Source organism: Lucilia cuprina, chromosome X (assembly GCF_022045245.1).
Source record: "Lucilia cuprina isolate Lc7/37 chromosome X, ASM2204524v1, whole genome shotgun sequence".
NCBI lineage: Eukaryota > Metazoa > Arthropoda > Insecta > Diptera > Calliphoridae > Lucilia > Lucilia cuprina.
The window spans coordinates 15741130-15759061 of record NC_060949.1 but is presented as its reverse complement, the minus strand read 5'-3'; positions in this window follow the sequence as shown (position 1 = coordinate 15759061).

Here is a 17932-nt window from a genome sequence, read left to right as displayed (position 1 = left end):
CCATCGACAAATCCTATAACTCCAGGAAAATTAAATTTTTCATGAATTCGTCTTTTTGTATTTTGTTCCTCAGATTGTGACATTTTGAAACATATTTGTTTAGGGCAAAATGAGCTACTAAAAACTGACAAACATTCGTCCAAGATTCTACAAAATGTGGATTGAGAGACACACATTTCCTACTGGCCCTTGATAGCTGCCCGTCGCCAAAAACTAGAAAAAATGAGGGGCTACCATATGAAGGATATCCTGAAAATCCTCCTTACACACCCGAAAATTTCGGCGGAACCTATAAAAAAGTCTTATAAAGTCTTTAAAAGAAATAAAATATGTACTTACTCTGAATCTGGGAGTTCCATCGGATTTGAATTGTCGCGCAATTGTCTTCTTTGCAAATGTAAATCGTTATTTCTTTGAGCCACAATACGTAAATTATCAAAGACAACAACCACATCAAACGTGAAATGACTTAAAAAATTCAAAAATAAATACTCAATAACATATCAGTCGGAAAACGAAAAGTCGAGATAGGGAATTGGGCTATAAGTATTCTTCCGCTAAATGTATACATCATAAAATATTAAATAGGAGAATTTTAATAGCTTTTGATTAAAAAAAGTAGGATCATAAAATATTGAACATTTCGGCCTATTTTTGATCAAATTACATTATTCATTGAGTAATTTTTTAGACTTAAGATGACTCTAATAACATACAACCTGAAATATCAAAAATAAAAAGGACAATAAATAAGCATATATAATATCGGATATTTAAAAATATCAAGTAAGAAATTATGATTTTGTTTCCATAATAAAGCATTTGACTTGATTTGTACCTCGACACCGATATATTTAAGCCATTTATTGTTACAAATCTAATTTTCTGAAATATGTTTTATATGGGGACCTCCACAAAGCCTCCTGTTTGATGCGATCCTGATAAAATTTGGAGGATGAATTTACAGTTACATAAAATTTATTTATGCTGAATTTCACTATGACACTAGTATTTATTATATAGACCTGTTTTGTAGTGTTTCCCTATCGGCCATTAAAAACCATATATCAGTTATTGAGCTCAAGGCGGTTGGTCACATGAGTGATGTATCTAGAAAGCACTGTATTTAAATAACTTTTTTTTTTTTATTTTTAGTACTTTGAATTCATTTTTTTCCAAAAATTACACAAAATACTTATGGTATTCATATTGTAATATGAAATAGAAGATGTTATTTTTGTCAGTAAATTATTAAGATTTTTTGAAAATGTATTTATATTTTTCGGGATTTAGAAATCCCGAAAATCCAGGAACCCCGATATCGGGATTCCGGGATTCATTTAAAAATACCGAATCCCGGGACTTTTAAAAATCAGTCCCGATTGGCTTCCCTAATACGAACAGAATTCACAAAAAGAAAACAAAATACATAACTCAATGAAGCCAACAGCATCCAAACATACAAAACAAAATACACAGCCGAATAAAACCATTAACATCTACTCACACACACATGTACATTTTTTTCCAATTCATATTGTTGTTGTTTTTTTAACAAAGCATTAAAAAATACATATGTCTTTTTTTGATGAAATTTTCAGAGGTTGTCTCGGATTTTTGCTCATATCTCCGTTATTTATAGATCGATTTTGCTGATTTTAAACAGCGATCTTTCCGAAAGCATGTCTAACAGAATTATCAAAGTTTCGGATCTCGCCGATATCTGGGGTCCACTAAAAACTGATTTGAACAGACAGACGGACAAGACTTAATCGACTCCGCTATCTATAAGGATCCAGAATATATATACTTTATAAGGTCGGAAAATTATATTATAGAAATTACAAACGGAATGACAAACTTCTATATACCCTTCTAACGAATGTGAAGGTTATAAAACCACGATCGGCAACTCCTATACACAGTGTTTTTTGGCCGTTACTAAATTTACACAGATTACTCACACGCATAGAAAACACAATTCAGTCTCATTTGAGCTGTCATAAAAGAATGTTGTGTCGACGCTCGTTTCTTGCTTTTGCAATGAAAATGAACGAAATTATATTAATGAATGGATGAATAATAATAATTATTGTTGTATATTTTTATATATTACATATTTAGTAGTTTTTAGAATTATTAACTTTTTAAAATGTTTTTTCTTTCAACATAATTTCCAAATTATAATAATTAACCAAAATGTAATGTAATTTTGTTTAATCTTTAGCTTTAATATGTATTTATTTAATTACAAATATAGTTAATAAGCTTAAATTTGTGTTTTATATACATATATTTTAATATTTAAAATAAATATGTGCAAAACAGGGCAAAAAATATTTGCTACTTTTAAACTAAAAAATATTAGTTTTGTGTTACATTAATATTATTTCTAAATATCAGTTATTTTTTTTATTCTTTAAAAAATAAATTTGCAAAAAAAGGGGAAAATTATTTTATTTTAACAAAAAATGCAAATCACATTTTTTGCGTGTACGTATATGAAATGTTTTTTCTTTTTCCTTGTATGAATGTGTTGGTTTTTGCAACAAGAAATCTTAAATAAAACAAGCAAGAAGTTATAGTCGGGTGACGCCAACCATATAATACCCTACACCTGTATACGAATAAAATGTGATATAGTTTTCATAATAAAGCATTTAAGTTGAATTGTATCTTGCCTCAGATATACTAAAGCCATTTACTGTTTAATAAAACTGTGTATATTTAAGTAAAATTTTGATGGGGGATTTTTAGAGAGGCTAGGGTCTAATGAGGCCCTATAATTAAAAAGTTTATCAGGGTCATCAAGACTAGTATAGAACTTGGTTTTGCAGCTTTTTGTCGAGATACGAGTATTTTAAGCAATATTATGAACTTAAAAGCCCTATTTGGCTGGTCCAATTCTATGGAGCCTAGGTGAAATAATGGACCGATGTTAACCATTTTCAATAGGCTTTGTCTACAGTGCCATAAAAGATCATGTGCCAAATTTCATTGAATTATCTCCAAAATTGCGACCTGTAGTTTGATTACAATATTTACAATCCTTTTTGGGTGGTACAGTTGTATGGGGGCTAGGTGAAATAATGGACCGATCTGAACCATTCAATTATCTTCAAAATTGCGGATTGTAGTTTGATTACAAGGACGGCCGGACAGACAGACGGACGGACATAGCTAAATCGACTCAGAAAATGATCCCCACTAAAGTGGTGTAGGGTATAAATATGTTTTTCTTTAAATGTATTGGTATTTACTCTTCCATAGCAAAGTTTTAGGCACTCCTACTGTAGACTGTATTTTAAGACACTAATGTAAATGTTGAAACTACACTATTTAATTAGAGTATTGTTGTCGGCTTTTTTTGGTTAAAAAAAAACGCGAATTTTGTATATCCCTGACGGACAGACGGACGGACATAGCTAAATCGACTCAGAAAATGATTCTAAGCCGATTGGTATACTTTAAGGTGGGTATAGGACTAATATCATTGTGCGTTACAAACATCAGCACAAACCCAATATACCCTCCCCATTAAAGTGGTGTAGGGTATAAATATGTTTTTCTTTAAATGTATTGGTATTTACTCTTCCCCAGCAGTTCGACAAAGAGTCAATGCATACGAATAATACAGTAATTTCCACTAATAGTTAACCACCTGGATGATCGTAATTCGCATGTTTTGGGTCATTCGTTACAAATGTACCCTTTGTAATCCAGAATGAAGACAGTCGTTACTTTAGTGTCCTCTTTGTAAGCGGGAGCGGAGACAGTCGACTTTCCTCAAGTAACCTAAAGATTATACTCTTAAAAGTAGTTTTTTTTGTTGTACTTCCGAAAGTAGTTATTTTACCCATATTTTGGAGAAATAATTATTACTTTCTACTAATATGCCACCATCTGGTTAACTCAATCGGGTCAATCGTCACATTATTGCCCCAGAGTATTCTAAAGAGTAGACATTTGAAATTTTTAAATTTTATTTGCATTAATATCTTACCACCTGGCTGACTTCAATTCGTATGTTTTTGGTCTTTCGTTACAAATAAACTCTTTGTAAACGAGAACAAAGACAGTCGTCACTTTAGTGTCCCCTTTGTAAGCGAGAGCGGAGGCAATCGTCCCTTTACTGTCTCTTTGTAGGGTGTAGAGTGACGATTGACTTCCTCGTAGGACAAGCCCATGTTAAAATGGTCGGTCACCTGGGTAGTCAGGTGGATAGCGGCCACCACAAGTGGTAGGTTAAATGGTCGGTTCGGGACTGTCCCGTCGAACTGCTGGGTCCATAGCAAACTAATGAAAATGTTGAAAGTACACTATTTAATTAGAGTATTGTTGTCGGCTTTTTATGGTTTAAAAAACCGCGAATTTTGTATATCCCTGAATTCTTATTTTAATAAATTAATTTAATCTTTGGACAATTTGTTTTTTTTCGCTTTACAAACACTTTATGCACTTTGTAATTTAAAATAGAAATGCAAAATAAAACAAAAAATAAAAACATGTGTAGTAAATTGTTGATGAAATATAAAAAGGGAGTTGATGGAACATTTTGTTCGTAAGAAATCCACAAATGAGTTGAAATCTCCGACAGTATATTATTTCCAATATAAATTGGGTTCGACTGGACCAAATGTTAGAGTGAATCTCTTAAGGAAGAGAACTTAAACTAAATAAAAAACTGAAAAAGCATTTTTACATTAAATTTCCTTTAATATCATCAGGTCCGTTCAGGCTCAATAATTGCTGTCGCACGTTGTTATGTGTAAGTCATTATTATAGTAATTAAAAGTAATGGAGAAATTTTAGTAGACATTTAATAGTAAGTTCTATGGTAAGTACGGTGGATAAAATGTGTGAGATAATATGTACTGATTTCTGCATACACAGGAAAGTCTACGGTTGATTAGAAATAGGGAGTTAAGGAAGTACATTTCGCATACAAAGAATTTGTTGAATAAGTTATTTTATTTTTAATACTAAAAAAGTGGCAATACAAACCAGGAACTTCTGGTTTTTAGTTAAATGTTGGACTGGACCAGATGTTTGGGTGAATCTCTTAAGCAAGAGATTAAATACGGGTGTATTTAATTTTTGAAAAATTGTAGTATGCTGTGTTCAATGCATAAGGAAAATTACTAAAACCGACTTTACACGATCACACAAGTAATATGATCTGTCAAAATTTTGTGTATGTATGTATGTATGTGTGTATGTATGTTCGTAATCATTATTTTGACGATTAATTCATTAATTTCCATTTCATTTATTTCCCAAAACTTTCAATTTACATGTTCTCTTAAAACTAATAGTCATTCTACATATATTCCGACGTACTAAGTATCCTCCAATGACTTTCAACTTAAAATATAAATATTTATAGCCATTGCCAAATAATTACAACTCTATATAAATTTTACATTTAAAGTATTCAATTTTACACAGAGTTTAAATATTAGTAAATGCTTTTATATTTTTATTTTTGACTTTGTAATAAATATGCATATTTAAAAATGGTTCTGTTCAAAATATTTCTAGTATTTTTGCTAAAAATATTCACCCATACAAGCTATTGCATATTACAGCTTACAGACAAATATAAAATGTTTCCACATAAGTACATACATATTTATAATATCCACATATATTTCATATAGCTTGCCTATAATATTAAAATATTTTCCTACACAATATTGAAGCCATGCAAGCAGTAATATACGAACATGAAATGTACGCAAGCAGAGTATATATGTGCCGACAAAAACACGAAACAAAACGATAGTCGCGACTATCAGGTTACAATTGTTCAATTCACAATCAAGTTGTATATTGTACCTACTAAAGTGTAGTAACAGTGATTGTGAACAGATCTTTGCAGCAAGTCATAAGTTTATATTCGCAATGAAAAAAAACAATCAAAACAAATACACATAACAATGTCAAAAGATAAAAAAATCAAAAAATATTAAATTAATTAAAAATGCGAAATAAACCAAATTAATTTCTTTGAATTTTCAATTCTTTATTTTCTTTATTCCACATTTTAAACTAATAAATAAACTTTTTTTAATAAAATTTTAGTTTTTTTGTATTTGTAAACAGCTGTTTGTTTTTGATTTCAGTGTTACCACTTTATCGTTTTTTATGCTAAAATCGTTTGAATTTTTGTTTATATGTTGAAATAAACACTAAAATTCTCTCACATCATTCGAAAAACATATGAAAAAATGTCGTATGAGTTGTATAGAGCATATAACGGCGGATAGAGAGGCAGATAAAAAAATCACCACTACACACACACTATTGGCATTTTTTCATTGAAATTGCACTGAAAAAATTATTTGGTTATTTATAATCTTGAAGATTAAATTGCGTTACTGTAAAATGCGAATATTTATAAACAATGTGTAATCAATGTACTTAAAAATGATAATTTCTTCACATAGAAACAACATTTCTAATTAAAATGTACAAAAAAAGTATGAAACAAGATTAACTTATTTACTTTCATTGTTATGCATTCTAGAAAATTATTTAGAGTGTACGTTGTTTTTGTAAATTATGCTCTTGCTTTTGCAAATTGTTTTTGTTTTTTCAAGTTGTGTTTGCAATTTCTTAAACAAAGCGACATCAACCTGCTTTGTTGAATGCTGTCAAGCAACTAAATAAATTATTTGTATTTTTGATGCTCTTGTTTAGAGGTTTGTATGCGATCGTGTTGTGTACATGTAATTTGCAGAAAATCTTCGTTGTCAGAACAATACTAGCGCCGACGTCTGGTATAGAGCTTTTGCATAGAAAATACCAACAACATTGTTATGACTATTGTAGCAGCTGCTGACATACAACGCATACAACGCTACAACATCGATTGTGAATTGAACAAATATTTTTACTATCAAACTTAAATATTATTTACTATAGGAAATGACTTATGGTCTAAAATTTAACATATCATGTTGAACTTGAAAAATTATAAAATGTGAAAAATGTATGCAAGATATAACCAAATTTTATTTAGAAAATAATTGAAAACGTTTATATGTTTATTATGGGAGAAATGCATGCATGAAATGACCAAATTTTAATTAGAAAATTTTTGAATTGAATTATTGAATGTATGTATTTATAAAATTTATAATTTTTATGTGGAGTATTAAAATGTATGTATTTGTATTTATTGTAAAAGGTAATATAATTAAAAAAAGTATATAAATACTTAGAGGATCATATGAATGTAAAAATATATTGAAATATGTATGTAAAAAATTGTTTTTACAGGATATATTTAAACATATTGTTTGTAACAGGATAATATGGAATAAATTCAATATAAAGCAAGAAACAATAACAATAAGTTTGTAAATAGGTAGTAATGCATATGAAATGATCAATAATGTAGGAAATTATAGGTATTTTAGAAATTTGTAACAGGAATGCAAAAAATTAAGAGGGGACATAAAAACATAAAATGTTTTTTTTTGTAATTTTACATTGTGAAAGGTTAAAACAACAAAAATGTATGAGTGTATTACATACATATACATGTATGTTTTTCATATACAGGTACCCATCAGTTCGACGGGATAGTCCCGAACTGACCACTTAACCTACCACTTGTGGTGGCCCCTAGCCACCTGACTACCCAGGTGACCAACCATTTTAACATGGGCTTGTCCTACGAGGAAGTCAATCGTCACTCTACACCTTACAAAGAGACAGTAAAGAGACGATTGCCTCCGCTTTCGCTTACAAAGGGGTCACTAAAGTGACGACTGTCTTCATTCTCGTTTACAAAGTGTTTATTTGTGCCGAAAGTCCAAAAATACGAATTGGAGTCAGACAGGTGGTAAGATATTAATGAAACTAAAATTTAAAAATTTCAAGTGTCTACTCTCTAGAATACTATGGGACAATAATGTGACGATTTACCCGAAAGATATAAATATAAGTCAACCAGATGGTGGCATATTAGTAGAAAGTAATACTCATTTCTCCAAAAGATGGGTAAAATAAATACTTTCGGAAGTACAACAAAAAAACAACTTTTAAGAGTATTATATCTATGTTACTTGAGCACAGTAAAGACAGGGCAAAAAATATTTGCTACTTTTAAACTAAAAAATATTAGTTTTGTGTTACATTAATATTATTTCTAAATATCAGTTTTCCATACATGCATTTTTGTGGAGATGAAAGTAAAATGATTTCACATTTCTTGTTTTTTCGCTCTTTCACTTATACAAGTGCAAAATGTAGTATATGTCTGCCGATCCTGCCCAGCAGTCCCAGCAGTTCGACGGGACAGTACTGAACTGACCACTTAACCTACCACTGACTTTAGTGTCCCCTTTGTAAGCGAGAGCGGAGGCAATCGTCCCTTTACTGCCTCTTTGTAGGGTGTAAAGTGATGATTGACTTCCTCGTAGGATAAGCCCATGTTAAAATGGTTGGTCACCTGGGTAGTCAGGTGTCTAGGGGCCACCACAAGTTGCATGTTAAATGGTCAGTTCGGGACTGTCCCGTCGAACTGCTGGGTGGTTATAAAAACAACATACACCTTAAATAATTTTATAGAATCCATAACAATGAAAGTAAATAAGATCATTCTCTTAAAAAGTATCAACTTTTTCTGTACATATTAATTTGAAATGTTCTTTCTATTTAAGAAATTATGATTCTTATGTCCATTGATTATATTTAGTTTATAAATATTTTCAATTTATAGTAGTGCAATTTAGTCTTTAAAATTCAGTGCAATTTCATTGAAAAAATACACATAGAGTATGTGTAGTGGTGATTTTTCATCTGCCTTTCTATACGCCGGTGTCTGGCGTAAATAATAAAAACATTTCATTTAGTTGCTTCCAGCATTCAACCATGTAAGTTGATCTTGCTTTGTTATACAAATTCAAACACAAAACTTGCAAAACCCAGCAGTTCGACAAAGAGTCAATGCATACGAAAAAGACATTAATTTCCACTAATAGTTAACCACCTGGATGATCGTAGTTCGTATGTTTTTTTGGTCATTCGTCACGAATGTACCCTTTGTAATCGAGAATGAAGACAGTCGTCACTATAGTGTCCTCTTTGTAAGCGAGAGCGGAGACAGTCGTCTCTTTACTGTCCTCAAGTAACATAGAGATTATACTCTTAAAAGTTGTTTTTTTTTTGTTGTACTTCCGAAAGTAAGTAGTTATTTTACCCATCTTTTGGATAAATAATTATTACTTTCTACTAATATGCCACCATCTGGTTGACTCAAATTTATGTGCTTAGGGTCACATTATTGCCCCATAGTATTCTAGAGAGTAGACACTTGAAATTTTTAAATTTTATTTCCATTAATATTTTACCAACTGGCTGACTCCAATTCGTATGTTTTTGGTCTTTCGTCACAAATAAACTCTTTGTAAACGAGAATGAAGAATGTCCCCTTTGTAAGCGAGAGCGGAGGCAATCGTCTCTTTACTGTCTTTTTGTATAGTGTAGAGTGACGATTGACTTCCTCGTAGGACAAGCCCATGTTAAAATGGTTGGTCACCTAGGTAGTCAGGAGGCTAGGGGCCAACACAAGTGGTAGGTTAAGTGGTCAGTTCGGGACTGTCCCGTCGAACTGCTGGGGTACTCGGTATGAAGTGCTTAATATTTAGTATTTGCAACAACCAAGCGCAGAAAAAGAAACTGTTATTGTAGTGGTGAGAAAATACTAAAAAACATACATAGAAAAAAATTTTACTAATTAGGCTTGTTATGATCAAGTTTTATAACAAGTAAAATGGTAAATTTTACGGATAAAACATATCCAAAGGAGTAAAAAATGTTTATATCTAATAATTATAATTATACATTAATATAAAATGTTTAAAAAAAATGTTTATTATTATGCAATCCTGAAGTTTTTGGAGTGTATGAGTTTCTTGCAAGTTATTCTCTTGTTTGCAAATTATGTTGTTGTTTTTACAAATTTTGTTTGCAATTTCTGAAACAAAGCGACATCAACCTACTTTTTGAATGCTGTCAAGCAACTAAAGATAATTTTTGTAATTTTTACGCTCTTGCTATGAGTTTTATTTATGATCGGGTTATGTACGTGTGAATTGCGGAAAATCTTCGTAATTAGAACAATATGAACGCGCAACGCTGATTTGCAAGCACCAATCATAGTTGAGTAAAAAAAAAATAGTTACTCGACAATTTTGTTGTACTCAAAAAAAGTGTACTCTTTTTAAGCTGCACTGCAATTCAGAGTATTTGCTGAGCAAGTTCATGTGTAATACGCATATAAAAGTACCTTTGTGCAGACCTCTAAAGAGTGATGGCAACTCTTCAAACATTTAGAAGACAAAACTGTTGCGCATCACCCCTTACGAAACGTCTGTAACACTTCTGGACGATTGTCAGACGAGAACGTAATTTTACATAAACAAAACACATTGATTTCGAATTTGCGTCTTCTAGAAATATACTTTTAAGTTACTTCAGGATGATAGTAAGAAGAGTGCATCCATTTTATTTAAACAAAAAACATGACTGTTGAATTTTTTCAGCTGGAAGTATACGTTTTAGTAACTTCTGAATGATATTAAGGCTAGAACAAGGTTTGTATGTTTATGTCATTTCTGGAAGACAGTTTAAAGAGTGTTCACATTAATGTTATATTTTATTCATCTGGAAGTGTATATTGTAGTCACTACTGGACGATTCTCAGACGGGAGCACAAATTTCACAAAAACAAAATACATTGATTTCTAGTTTTCGCCGCCTGGAAATATACTTTTAGGTTAAAAATATAAATACTCCATTTTTTAGCGTAAACGCGACAAAATAAAAATAAATAATTCAGAAAATGTGATAAGTGATGTGTCCAGTCATGTTCAGTTTTAATCGTTCATTGTGAAACTTAAATAAGTTATTGAACTTAATATTCATTCAAAAATAGTGTAATTAATATATTTTGAATCTTCAGAAATAAAAAACAATATGAAAGTGTTGTGTTAAAAGTCAACTGTTAATAAACTTTTTATAAGGTTTTGTTAGTTAGTGAAGTTTATTAAATAAATACCAAAAAGTAATTATCTTCAAGGATTATATAAATAAAATAAAAAGTAAGTTTTAGGAATAAGTTAACAACTCTAAACTGCTTCCATTTCCATTATGAAGTCTAATATGTTTAATTAAAAATGTTATTATATTAAATTTCCTCTCTCTCTTAATTGGTTTAGGAGTTATAAGCATTTTAAGACCTTTTCAAGTTGTACGTTTCGGCTTTCATTTGATGAATATTGTATTTTTAAACGCGTTTAGGTCCTGTTTTTAGATTACGTATGATCACTTTGAGCTAAAATTTTATTTGTATTTCATTATCGTAATAGAAAACTAATAAGAAGTTATAGTCGGGCGAGGCCGTCCATATAATATCCTACACCTGTATACGAATAAAATGTGATTTAGTTTTCATAAGAAAGCATTTATGTTGAATTGTACCTTGCCTCAAAAATACTAAAGCCATTTACTGTTTAATAAAACTGTGGATATTTAAGTAAAATTTTGATGGTGACTTTTTAGAGGGGCTAATTAGGCCCTATAATTATAAAGTTCATCAGGGTCATCAAGACTAGTATAGAACTTGGTTTTGCAGTTTTTTGTCGAGATACGAGTATATTAAACATAATTATGAACTTAAAAGCTCTATTTCGCGGGTTCAGTTCTATGGGGTGAAATAATGGACCGATGTTAACCATTTTCAATATGCTTCGTCTACAGTACCATAAAAGATCATGTGCCAAATTTCATTGAATTGTCTCCAAAATTGCGATCTTAACCATTTTCAATAGGGTTCGGCACTGGGACAATAGAAGATCATGTACCAAATTTCATTCAATTATCTTCAAAATTGCGACCTGTTGCTAAATCGACTCAGAAAATGATTCTAAGCCGATTGGTATACTTTAAGGTGGGTATAGGACCAATATTATTGTGCGTTACAAACATCAGCACAAACCCACTAAAATGGTGTAGGGTATAAATACATTAAAATTTAACTTAAAGTATTTAAACGCTAACTGAAATACTACTGTTTTATACATAAATTATTTTTTGACTTGTATCACTTGACACGAAGTTGCCCGTAAAGATACAAGCTAATGTCCGGTGTGCTTCTTTACCCCAACCAAAATAAATACTTTATAACCAAAAAATTATTTATTTAGTTACTAAATTATAAAATTTTTCTTAAATGTTTATTATAATTTCTCTTGATGCTAATATATTTCATTTAAATTCTAAAATAATACTCTTATTTCTTACTTGGTAAAATTTAATATATACTTTTATTCTTAAAAAATAATTTATATTGTTATGCCTTGGGACATACAATATTTTTTGTTTTACCCTATAGTATAAATAAAAAATCCACTTAAAGATTTTGAAAATTCTATCCACAATAATTTTCCAGATTAACAATTTGTTACATATGAGAATGCCAAGAAAATTATTGGGCTTGTCCTACGAGGAAGTCAATCGTCACTCTACACCCTACAAAGAGACAGTAAAGAGACGATTGCCTCCGCTCTCGCTAACAAAGGGGACACTAAAGTGACGACTGTCTTCATTCTCGAAAAAAATAACTTCTAAGAAAATAATCTCTAGGTTACTTAAGGACAGTAAAGAGACGAGTGTCTTCGCTCCCGCTTACAAAGAGGACACTAAAGTGACGAACTGCTGGGAAGAGCAAAATGTGCAAAAACAACGTACACTTCAAATATTTTTGTGAAATGCATAGCAATAAAAGTAAATAAGATTGTACTTCTTGATTACTTTTTGGTACATTTTCATTCAAAATGTTATACTATGTAAAGAAGTTATCATTTTTATGGTCATTCATTGCATTTTCTTTATAAAAGTTTCCATTTTACTGTAATGAAGTTTAATCTTTGAAATTGGAAATAGCCAAACCATTTTTGTGCAATCTCATTGAAAACAAGTAAGAGAGTTATATTCGGCGATGCCGACTCTTTTATACCCACCATCAAATCACTGCCATATAAATGAATTTTTTTTTTTTTTTGAATATTTTATTATTTATCGATATTAATGAGAACATCAGAGTAACATTTGAAAGATGTCCATTAATGGGAGTTTTACTATTGACAGTGCTAATTTTATAGGGAGTAGGGTTATTTATACATATATGGACCAATTCTCATAAAAGTCTGTTGGAAGATTTCAGTTCCTTATTTGTTTAAAATTCCATCGATCTACTTGTATTTTGAAGTCATTAAGGAGCATTAAAGTCATAAAATATGGTAGAGGTTTTAAATCAAAATTGTTTTATGTCGAATGGCATTGCTGTATTCGTATTTTTCGCGTCATTTTCTGGGGTAGAATTTATATGACGTGGTGTCATTATGGACTGATCCTCATAAAAATTGATAGAGAGATTTCGGCTCCTTTAGAAGAGATAGAGATATTAGCTTACACGAAACTAGTTTATGTCGAATTTCATAAATCTACTAGTATTTTTAAGCCAGTACTGAGCTTTAAAGTAATTTTCTGAAGGTGCCTTATATGGGGGTAGCGTCAATTATAGACCGATCTCGGTAAAATTTTGTAGAACGATCTTGGTTCCTAAAGGTCATGTTTATATCAAATTTCATCGCTTTACTCGTTTTATAGCCCAGTAATTAATTTTTTGATGGGAAGTTTTATGGAGGGTAGGGTCAATTAAGGCTCGATCCACATAAATTAATTGAGTCGAATTTTATTACTATACTCGTATTTTTAAGCCAGTAATGGACCTTAAAGTATTTTTCTGATAGGAACCTTATGTTGGGTGTAGGGTCAATTAAGGCCTGTTCCACATAAAATTTGGTAAAGAGATTTTGGCTTGTGAAAAACTTACTTCTGTGAAATTTCATCGCTATACTCGTATTTTTAAGGCAGTAATGAGCGTTAAAGTATTTTTATGGAGGGGACCTTATATGGGGGGTAGGGTCAATTATAGACCGATCCACATAAAATTTGGTGGAAAGGTTTTGGTTCCTAAGATACATACTTATGTCAAATTTCTTCGCTATATTAGTATTTTTACGCCCATAATTAACGTTAAAGTCGTTTTCTGAAGGGGGCCTTATATGGGGGGAAGGGTCAATTGTGAACCGATCCACATAAAATTTGGTAAATTTTGACTTGTATAAATCTTACTTCTGTGTAATTTCATTGCTATAATCCGATTTTTAAGCCAGTAATGGGCATTAAATAAATTTTATGGGGGGACTTCTTATGGGGGGTAGGGTCAACTATTGACCGATCAACATAAAATTTGGTAGAGATATTGCCTAGTATAAAACTTATTTCTGGGAAAATTGGTATAGAGATTTTGGCAAGTATAAAACTTACTTCTGTTAAATTTCATCGCTTTAGTCGTATTTTTAAGCCAGTAATGAGCGTTTTAGTAATTTTATGTCTTTATATGAGGGGTAGGGTCAATTATGGACCGATCCACATAAAATTTCATAAAGATTTTTTGGCTGGTACGATACTTCCTTATATCAAATTTCATCGCTATATTCGTTTGTTTAAGCCAGTAATGAGCGTTAAAGTCATTTTTTGAAGGGGACCTTATATGGGGGGTAGGGTTAATTATGGACTGATCCACATAAAATTTCATAGATAGGTTTTGGTTAGTAAGAAACTTACTTATGTCAAATTACCGAGGATCGGCCATTGTTTAACTTATAATCTATATATATAAAATTCTAACGTTACTGACTGATTCATCATCCCACAGCCTAAACGGTTGAAGCTAAAGAGCTGAAATTTGGACATGAGATTGGTCTCACACCGAATAGATTCACTAAGAAATTCGAGTGTTTAGGGGTTAAAAAAGGGAAAAAAGGGATAAATTCGGTAACTTCATATCTCCTAAACTAGATAAGATACAAAAGCAGTTTAAAGCTTATCGTCGTTTAATTAAAAAATAAGAGGACACGAGTCTGGTACTTTTTTTCAAATTCGGCCCCTTTAGGGAAAGAGAGGGTAAAACCTGCATTTTGGTACAAAGAACGTACAAAAAATATTTTTGGCTTATTCATAACTTAACAAAAAATAAAAATACGTCTTTAGTACCTTTTGGATATTCGAACGCTTAAGGGGTGAAAAATTTACTTACTTTTGGTACTTTTTGTATAACATGGGACTTTTTAGTATGTTTTTGACTTTTTGAAATTTCTATAATATTGAACCTAGAAACATGAAATTAGGCATGTATGTCCCGGATTAAGTGAGGACCCATAAAAGGGGACATTTTGATAATTTTTCGTTCCTCAAAAAGCACTTTTTGAAATTTGTATAATATTGAACCTAGAAACATGAAATTAAATATGTAGAGTCCGGATTAATAAGATCATATAAATTGGGACTTTTTGGTACTTTATCGTTCTTCAAAAGGTACATCTTGAACTATCTATAATACATAACATGTAATTAAGTATGTATGACCCGGATAAATCGAGAACCCATAAAAGGAAACTTTTTCTTTCTTTTTAAATTTTCTATAATACTTTTTAAAATTTCTATAATATTAGACCTAGAAACATGAAACTAAGCATGTATGTCCCGGATTAAGTAAGACTCTATAGAAGGGGACTTTTTGGTACTTTATCGTTCTTCAAAAGGTACTCCTTGAATTTTCTAAAATATCGGAAGTACAACATAAAGAAATAGAGAGATTACAATACCTGTAAAACGGCTCGATAACAAGGTAGCGGGTTATAAGCTAGTCCTATATAAAGCTCCATTTAGAAAATTGCTTAAATACTTTGGAATTAATGTAAAATTCAACATAAATTTTTCTTTATGAAAGGTCGGCCTTGTCCGACTGTACTTTCCTACCTTTTATACCCACCATCAAAAAAGATGGGGGGTATATTGATTTTGTCATTCCGTGTGTAACACATCGAAATATTGCTCTAAAACCCCATAAAGTATATATATTCTGGGACCTCGTAAGATTCTATGAATATCTAGCCATGTCCGTCCGTCTGCCTGTTGTTGGCACGATAGCGTACACAAAATAAGAGATATTGAGATGAAATTTTCCCAAAATATATTTTATTGATCAGAAATGTTTGGTATTGAAAATGGGCAAAATCGGTCAACGATTTCACGTAGCCCCCATACATACGATCTCATTAATATATAAATTGTGCACATCTTCGAAGAAATGCCTTTAAAATGATATACTTTTGGCCAAAATAGGATGTATACTGTAAGAGTAAAAGAGGTCACAAAAATCGATTTGCCTTTTAATTTTATAGATATTTAAATATATGTACATAAAACAAGTAGGAAAGTAAAGTCGTAATACCCTACACCATAAGTATTATGGTGTAGGGTATATGATTATCCGTGATTCGATTATCCGGCAACATCAATTATCCGTGATGGAAAAATAAATTTTTTTGCATCGACTTAATTTTAATTTGGATTGACTTAAATTTTTCGGCATCGTTTAACCGTGATTACCTCTATTATCCGTAATTATAAGCAAAATTCTGTTATTTTTTTAACAATCATGTGCCTTGTTTCTGTAACTCTCGCATCGAGAAGTTTCTCGCATGAAACAGTGAAATTGAAGAAAAAACAATGTGAATTGAAACAAAATATAATTTCTCACAAGTTATTGGAAATTTGTGAGTAAAAGTGTTTCTGTAAGAAAATTTTGTGAGAAGTTTCTCACATGAACTGTCAAAAAAACTCACATTTTAAAACGGTGCGGAAAGGAAATTTTTAAGTAAATAAAATTTAATTTAAACATGAATTATATGAAAAAATGAAAAAATAATGTTATATTTATAATTATTTAAGATTAAAATAAATATTGTTCACTAATTTTTAGAAAATAGGAAGAATTTCGGATATACAGGAGCAAATGCTAAAAAAGTACGTGGACATAAACTTAGAATTTGCCAAGGGCAAATTTAGTGGGATAATTTTTCGAACAATTTTCATTTAATTTCTATATTTTTTGTTTATTTATTCTTCGTTTTCGGCAATTTTTGTTTTCTTCTTTTAATTTTTGTGCTTTTGACAGCTGTTTTATTGGAAATTTCCAATCTTACTTTACGTTACAGAAACACTTTTTACTCACAAATCGAGAAACGATGGAGTTTTTTGTTTCACACTTCTCTATGTGAGAACTTCTGACTCAAAGTTACAGAAACGGGGTAATGAACAATTAGAACATATCAAAAAGGGGAATTCCCGTAAAACGAAAATACTAAATTGGAAAATAAGAGACAAACAACATTAAACGATTATTTTTAGAAATTATATAATATGAAATCCTTATCAACTGTTTACTATTTTCTGACAAATTTTTTTTTCTATATTTTTGAATCATTTATGAATATAAAATCCTTGAATTATTTCATTTTTATATAAATATGTACATAAGTATTCATTTATTAATTAATAAAAATATCAATTAAAAAAGTAGAAAAAGTTGGCATTCAATTAACTGGGAAAATCGAATCTACAGAATGCTTCCGGTCCCGACCATAACGGAAAATCGAGGTCCCACTGTATTTAAAAAAATTTTATTTTTCATAAAGAAACTTTTATGTCGAAGCTTTTTTCGGGGGTTTCTGTTGTATGGGGGCTAGGTGAAATAATGGACTAATTTTAACCATTTTCAATAAGCTTCGTCCTTAGTCCAAATAAAACGTGTGTGCCAAATTGCATCCAATTATTTTGAAAATTGAGAGCTGTACCTTGCGCACAAAGTTTACATTAATCGACACAGAAGCCGGTTGGTATACATTAAGGTGGGTATAGGACGAATATTTTTTTATGTTACATCAGCACAAACCCAATATACCCTCCCCTCTAATGTGGTATATGGTATAGCAGCACCACTACACAC